Here is an 8,590-nt window from a genome sequence, read left to right on the forward strand (position 1 = left end):
GAACCAATTTCAATTTTTTTATTGTAACCATCCAGCTCTTCCAACAGCATTTGTTCAAGAGGCTATTATTGCTCCATTTTGTGCTTCTGCCCCCTTTGTCAAATATTAGATGCCCATAGAGACCTGGGCTTATTTCTGGGTTTTCTATTCTGTTCCACAGGTCTATTGGTCTGTTCTTGTGCCTGTATCAGATTGTTTTGAGTATAGTGGCTTTGTAGTAGAGCTTGATGTCCATTATTGTGATCCCTCCTACTTTGTTGTTTTCTTAATTAATTAATTAATTTTTTCAAATACATTTGTCTCTGCCTTCCCTCCGCCACTTTCCCTTGTCCCCTCCCTCCCTCCCTCAATCTCCTACTTTGTTTTTCTTTCTCAAAATTGCTGTGGCTCTTTGGGGTCATTTATGGTTCCATATAAATTTTTGAAATGTCTGTTCTATATCTGTGAAATATGTCATTGGTATCTTAATAGGGATTGCATTAAATCTATAAATTGCTTTGGGTAGTATGGACATTTTGATGATATTAATTCTTCCAATCGATGAGCACAGTATATTCTTTGATTTATTTGTGTCTTCCTTAATCTCTTTCTTCAATGTTGTATAGTTTTCTGCGTACAGATCTTTTACCTCTTGGTTAAATTTATTCCAAGGTACTTTATTATTCTTCTTGCTATATCGAATGGTATTATTTTCTGATTTCTTCTTCTTCTCTTTCATTGCTGAAGTACAAACATGCCTTTGATTTGTGAATATTGACTTTGTATCCTGCTGTTTTGCCAAATTCACTGATTAGGTTGAGGAGATTTTTGGTAGAGTGTACACGGTTTTCTATGTACACTATCATGTCATCTGCAAACAATGATAGTTTTGCTTCCTCCTTTCCTATTTGGATGCCTTTTATTTCTTTTTTTTTTTTTTGTCTAACCACTGTGGTCAGGACTTCCAATACAATGTTGAAAAGAAGTGGTGAAAGGAGACATCCTCTTTACATAATTTAGCACATCTTTATTAATGTTTTGTTTGGAAGATCTGTCCATTTTTGACAGTGCGGTGTTGAAATCCCCTATTATCAGTGTGTTGCTCTCTATATCATTTTTGAAGTCGTCCAAAAATTTCCATATATACTTGGGGGCTCCTATATTGGGAGCATATAAGATTACAATATTTATGTATTCTTGATGGATTCTTCCTTTAAGTATTATAAAGTGCCACTCTGGGTCTCTTTTTATGGCCTTTGTTTTGAAATCCACTTTGTCTGATACAAGTATGGCAACCCGGCCATTTTCTCATGCCCATTTGCTTGGAATATTTTTTTCCATCCGTTTACTTGCAATCTGTGTAGGTCTTTTGCTCTGAGGTGGGTCTGTTGTAGGCAGCATATGTGTAGGTCATGTTTCTTATCCATTCAGCTACCCTGTGTCTTTTGATTGGGACATTTAGTCCATTTACATTGACATTTATTACTCATAGAAATATTTATTTTTTCTCTTTGAACCTGTGTTTTTCTCTTTCTCACTCTTTTCCTTCATCTTCTTAAACCAGTCACTTTAGCATATCTTGGAGTACTCGTTTGGTACTCCAAAAAGAGATGCATTCTTTTAGCCTTCTTTTGTCTGGGACTCCTTATTTCCCCTTCTATTTTAATTGAGAGCCTTGCTGGGTTGAGCTGCCTTGGTTGTAGGCCCTTGTTTTTCATGGCTTTGAATATTTGTTGCGCTTCCCTTCTGGCTTGTAGTATTTCTGTTGAGAAGTCAGCTCCTAGGCATATCGGAGCCCACTTGGATATTACTTTCTCCTTCTCCCTTGCTGCCTTGAGGATTCTCTCTTTGTCTTTGATAGTTGCTATTTTAATGATGATGTGTCTTGGAGTGAACCTCCTTGAGTCCCTCTTGAGTGGGGTCCTCTGTGCCTCCTGGATCCATGAGAGCCTTTCTCTCCTCAAATTGGGGAAATTTTACATCATTACTTTTTCAAGGAGGTTCTCTATTCCTTGCTCCACTTCTTCTCCTTCTGTTATCCCTATTATACGGATATTATTGCATTTCACGTTGTCCTGCATTTCCCTAAATGCCCCGTCATTCTTTCTCATTCTTTTTTCCATTTCTTGTTCTTTCTGGGAGCTTTATTCTACCTTATCTTCCATCTCACTGATTCGATCCTTGGCTTCATCCAGCCTGCTTTGGATTCCTTCTACTGTGTTCCTTAATTCAGAAATGGTATTCTTCATATCCTCTTGAGTCTTCTTGGTAGTTTCTATGTGCTTTTCCAGGTTGATATAGTTTGCTGTAAGATCCTGATAGTTTCTCTGCAGTTTCTCATAGTTATCTTTGAGCTGGTTGAGCTCATTGAACTTCCTTAGAACCAGTGTTTTGAATTCAGTATCTGATAGTTCCCTTGCCTCTATTTCATTGAGCTCTCTTTGTGGGGAGTCCCCTTTTCCACTCATTTAGAGGAACTTCTTTTTCTTCCCATTTTGGTGAGAGTCTGTGAAGTAATTTATTTATTTATTTATTTATTTTTGCTTCTGCTTCAATTGGGCCATCTAGATTTCCTGCCTCCTTCATTAAATTTCTAAGGTATTAGGCGGGTCTTTTTATTATTTATTTATATTCCTTTACTTTTCTTTCTGGCCCTGCCTCTGATGATGTCAGTTGTTGACCCTATATGGCCTTGGGTCATTTGTTTGAGCCTTCCAGGAGTCTACTGTCTGTGTCTGACTCCTTCTTTGGGCAACTCTTTGACCCCTTCGGCCACGGATCCACTATTTCTGTGGATCACTCTGCACTCCCACGCGGGCTCCTTGATCACGCTCCCCGGCCCGGCAAGATCCCCCTCCAGCCTGGGCTCGCACGTGCTTGCCCCAGCCCAGGGGGCTTCTTCACGACCTCGCGTACTCGTCTGGCCCCCCAGCAGGCACCCCAGCAGGCACCCCAGCACTGGTCCGTTTAGGGTCTTCTATTGTGTGTTTTCCCTGCTTTTGGCTCTTTGGATGCGTTGCTTGCCCTCGCCAAATAGACACTATGGAAATGGGAGGAAGTCAGCTCCAGGACTCTCCGGTTAATCCTGTCTCCAGTCTCTCCTCAAGGCTCTCCCAGCCAGTCTGCACTCAGCCCCCAATCTCACACGCGCACAAGCTGTGTGTGGAGCACACAAAAGGCAGGTTAGTTCATTCCCTTATGCCTGAACAAGATGGTAGCTGCAGAGTGGGAGGTGCGTTATCACCAGGGCTCCACCGTCCGCTGTCTCAGTTCTCTTCACAAAGTTTTCCTCACCAATCTTTTCTCGGGAACCAGCCCACTCTGCTGCCGCCTCTACCCAGAGATCAAGTTCGGTGGCTGCCACTGCAATTTTTGCGTTGGCCCTTTAAATGTCTCTTTGCATTCCCAGCCACCTGTCTCTGGCAGAGAGCGCCTCTAAACTTTTCGGGGTTGCGTTTTGTCTGTATTTTCTTGGTTTTAGCTGCTGTAGTTTAGGGGTCCCTGTGTATGATTCAAACCCCGTTCTTCTCGCGGGGAGCTAACTGGCCGTTTCAATGTCCCTCTTGTGCTAGTGCCCGTGGGCACCCAGCCCACCCTCTCGAGCTTCCACCACACTTCTCACCCGTTGGGATGTGTGAGAGTTGAATCCACTGTCTGTCCGCGTCTCCAAGGCTCCTCTCCCACTATCGTTCCATTGTTTTCCAGGTGATTACTCCACTCTTTAGTCGCAATTCGAGTTTGGTCTTGGAGGGAGGAGGTCAGCGTGACTCCCATTCACTTCCCCGCCATCTTTCCTCTCTCTGATTAGCTAGCATGAATATTAATCTCTTAACAAGCACTTGATTTGCAAATACTTTCTCCCATTCTGTAGGTTGTCTGTGTATTCTGTTGATAATGTTCTTTGATGCATAAAAGTTTTTAATTTTGAGGAAATCCAATATATTTAACTGTTGTGTTATCTGTGCTTTAGGTGTCATATCTAAAAAAGCATTGCCAAATTGTCAAATTGTGAAAAATTATTGTCCTAAATTTTCTTCAAGGAATTCTATAGTTTGAACAGTTACATTTAAGTCATCAATGTATTGTGAGTTAATTTATGTATATGGTATTGGGTAAGGGTCCAAATTCATTCTTACATATATGGATAGCCAGTTTCCCTATCACCATTTTTTTTTTTTAATTTGTCTTTTCCCCCCATTGAATTGTCTTGAAATCATTGTCAGAAATAATTTAACCAGTCCTGGGCAGTGTGGCTCAGTTGATTGGAGTATTGCCCCATAGGCTGATAGGCTGCGGGTTCAATTCCGTGTTAGGGCACATACCTGGGCTGTGGGTTCAATCCCCATTTGGGGCATACACAAGAATGCAATCAATTGATATTTCTCTCTCACATCGATGTTCTCTCTCTCTCACTTTCTCTCTCTTTTCCTCCTTCTCTCTCTAAAAGCAATGAAAAAAATGTCCTCAGGTGAGGATAAAAGATATAAATAATTTGACGCTATATATGTGGAATTATTTCTGGGCTCTCTATTTTATTCCATTGGTCTATATGTTGTCCTTATGCCAGTATTACACTGTTTTGATTACTGTGGCTATGCAGCATGTTTTGAAATCAGAAAGTGTTAGGCTTCCAACTTTGTTCTTTTTCAAGATTGTTTTGGATATTTGGAGACTCTTCAGATTCCATATGAATTATAAGATGAATTTTTCCATTTCTTAAAAAAAAGCATCATTGCAATTTCTGAATCTGTAAAGTACTTTGAATACTATTGATATCTTAAAAATATGAAGTCTTACAATCCATGAACACAGGATGTCTTTCCACTTACTTGTGTCTTTTTTAATTTCTTGCAGCAATATTTTGTACATTTCAGTGTACAGGTCTTTCATCTCCTTGGTTAAGTTTATTCCTAAGGATTTGATAATTTTGATGCTATTGTAAATGGAATCATTTTCTAAATTACTTTTTCAGATTACTCATTGTTAGTATATAAAAACACAACTGATTTTGCATGTTAATTTTGTATCCTTACTTTTCCTGAAATTGCTTATTAGTACTCAGTTTTTTTATAAGCTAAATCTTTAAGATTTTGTACATGTAAGATCTGTGAACAGAGATCACTTTACTTCCTCATTTCCAATTTGGATACTTTTACTTATGTATTTATTTCTGCTCTGGCTAGAAATTCCAATACAGTGTTGAAATAAATTTTTAGAAGTGTCTTTTGCTTTTTCCTGAACTTAGAAGAAAAGTTTTCAGTCTTTTTTAATTGAGTGTGATGTTAGCTGTGGGTCTTTTTATATATGACCTTTATAATGTTGAGGTATTTTATCTATTCCTAGTTTGTTGAGTTTTGAAATTATGAAAGGGTGTTGAATTTGGTCAAGTACCTTTTTTTTGTAGGTTGAGATTATTGTGTAGGGTTTTTCCCTTCATTCCATTAATGTCATATATCAAATTGATTTTTGCATGTTGAACCATCCTTTCCTTCTAAAAATAAATGCCATTTGGTCATAGTGTATAATCAACTAAAAGTGGTGTTAATTTTGGTTTACTAAGATTTTTGTTGAGGATTTTTGCATTAATATTTATAAGAGATATTGGTCTGTAGTGTTCTTATAGTGTCTTTGTCTATGATATCAAGATAATGCTGACTTATAGAATGAATTAGAACCCTGACAGGTGTGGTTCATTTGGTTGGGCATTAGCCCACAAAGTGAATGGTCACCTATTTGATTCCCAGTTGGGGCACATGCCTGGGTTGCAGGCCCAGTCCCCAGGTTCCAAGTTGGGGTGTGTGCAAGGGGCAACTAATCAATGTTTATCTCATACATTGTTATTTCTTGCCCTTTCTCCTTCCTTTCTCTTGTCTCTAAAAAAAAATGAGTTAGAAAGCGGCCCCTACTTCTTCAAATTTTTGGACAGTTTCAGGAAGTATTCATTTGTGTTAATTCTTAAATATTTGTAGAATTCCCTAGTGAAGCCACTAAACTAGGCCTTAGCGGGGGGGTGATGTTTAGATACCTGATTCATCTTTTTACTAGTTATAGATATATTCATATTTTCTATTTCTTCATGATTCAGTATTGATAGGTTTATGTTTCCAGGAATTTGTCCATTGGATCTAGGCCATCCAATTTGCTAGTATGCATTTGTTTATAGTACTCTCTTATAACCTTTTTTATTTCAGTAAAATCAGTAATAATGTTTTCACTTTTGTTTCTAATTTTAGTTTGAGTCTTCTCTTTTTTGTTCTTTCTAACTTCAGCTAAAAGTTTGTCAATTTTGTTGACCTTTTCAAAGAACCAGCCCTTGATTTTATTTATTTTCCATTGTATTTTTTTAATATTTTTAAAAGATTTTATTTATTTCTTTTTTTTTCACTGTTCAAAGTTTATTTGATGTTTTAGTTGGTATGACACTTGGATAGTTGTCTGCATTATGTATACGTAGACTTTCTTTTTATATTATATGGCAATGTATACTAATCTGATTCATAGAGTACACAAAATAAGATCCTTAAGAACAGCTATGCATAAGTCATGCAATACTGGATTTATACATTGGATCCCAGGATGTGATCGACTGGAGAGAAAAAGTTGGACTAGGCACATTAGGTAAAGGAACCACAAATTATATAACACACAGTGAACACACATCTAGTTTGAAGGCAACTGTAGTGTGTGCTTCATTGGCAGTGGTGCCTTTGAGGAGGTGGAACTGTTTCACACTAACCAGTTTAGGACCACACAAGGTAAGGACCATCCAGCATCAGGATAGAGATGGAGGGTTTTATGAACTATTACTATTTCTATCTTTAGGAAATTGATGTTTTTAGTCATAGACCAGATAAAAAGGACAATATGCGCAATCTCCAACTAAAATCTTGTTGTAGCCTAGACAATGAGGTGGTACATTAGGAGATGTTAAAACTGCAGCTCCTTCTGGATCCCCCAAAGTGTATCTGCACTCTTCTTCAAATGGGCCTCTTCCTCAGGTGTCAGAGTCACCTTCATGACACCTGAGATTCCATTCTGTCCCAAGATGCAAGGAACACTGAGGAAGACATCTTCTTTTATTCCATAGAGACCTTTGATCATGGTGGAAATTGGAAGCACCCGCCTAAGATTCTTCATCATACTTTCTGCTAAATCTGCCACAGATAGTCCAATGGCCCAGGATGTGTAGCCTTTCAGTTTGTTAACCTCATAAGCACTCTGAACCACCTGTTTGCGAATTTCTTTCCACTGTTCCTTATCTGCATCAGTGCACAAATCAGGGTGCAGAGTCTTCAGGAAGACACCGGCAACGTTCACTCCACTCCACACAGGCACACTAGAGTCTCCATGCTCCCCAAGGACCCAGCCATGACAGCTTAATGGGTGAACTCCAAGCCTTTCCCCCATTAGGTAATGGAACTAGGCTGAATCCAGATTGCAGTCACATCCAATAACACAGTTTTTGGGAAAGCCACTTATCTTCCAAGCCACGTAGGTCAAGACATCCACTGGATTGGAAACAATAAGAAATTTGTACTTGGGACTGTATTTTACAACATTAGGAAAGATGAATGTAAAGATGTTCACATTATGCTGGACCAAATTAAGATGGCTTTCTCCCTCTTGTTCATGCCCCCCAGCTGTGACAATAACCAGCTTGGAGTTTGCAGTCACATTATAATCTTTGCTAGAGACAATTTTTGGTGTTCTAAGGAAGAGGCTTGCATATTGGAGATCCATCATCTCTCCCTTTAATTTGTCTTCCATGACATCATCAATAGCAAGTTCATCTGCCAAGTCCTTCATTAAGATACTGATGGCACAGGCCATGCCAACAGCACCAACCCCAACAACTGTAATCATATTCTGGGGGGTTTGTTTCCTTCCTTTAGGAGATTCACAATCACCTGATCCTTGAGAGATGCCATTTTAGACCTAGAGACAAAAGAAATTGGGTGTGCACAGTGGAGGGACCTCAATGGTGCGCAGCACTGGATCCGTACTTGGTGACAGTGGCTCCGGTCTATTTCTTTACTTTTAGATACAGGGGAAGGGAGGAGAAAGAAAGGGAGAGAAATGTCACTGTGTGGTTGCCTATCGCATGCCCCTTACTGGGGACCTGGCCTGCAAGGCAGGCATGTGCCCTAACTGGGAATCAAACCGGTGACCCTTTGGTTCACAGGCTGGCACTCAATCCATTGAGCCACACCAGCCAGGGCTCCACTGTGTTTCTATTAATTCTTTTATTTATTTCTGCTCTAAATTTTATTATTTCGTTCATTGCTAGCCTTGAGTTTAGTTTGCTCTCTTTTTTCTAGTTCCTTAAGGCATAAATTTAGGTTATTGATATGAGTTCGTTCTTCTTTTTTAATGTTAACATTCACAGTTATACATTCTCTTTGGAAAACTGTCCTAACTACATCCCATAAGTATGGGTATGTTGTGTTATTATTTTTATTTTTCTCAATATGTTTTTTAATTTACTTTGTGCTTTCTTCTTGGACCCATCCAGTGTTTGAGTTAACCTGATTATTTATTTTCTAATGAAAAACTAACCTAGAATATCTGGGGTAGACTCCATTTCACTATGATGCATTATCCTTATATACAG

The 8,590-nt window shown here is 39.0% G+C and overlaps 1 pseudogene; it reads right to left on the reverse strand.

Annotated features, from left to right (window-relative positions):
• Positions 1-6,906: 6,906 nt before the first annotated feature.
• LOC129083547 (L-lactate dehydrogenase A chain-like) lies at positions 6,907-7,916 on the reverse strand (annotated as a pseudogene).
• Between the last annotated feature and the right edge of the window lie 674 nt (positions 7,917-8,590).

Source organism: Pteronotus mesoamericanus, unplaced genomic scaffold (assembly GCF_021234165.1).
Source record: "Pteronotus mesoamericanus isolate MK-2021 breed Mesoamerican mustached bat unplaced genomic scaffold, CSHL_Meso_final contig_126, whole genome shotgun sequence".
Lineage (NCBI taxonomy): Eukaryota > Metazoa > Chordata > Mammalia > Chiroptera > Mormoopidae > Pteronotus > Pteronotus mesoamericanus.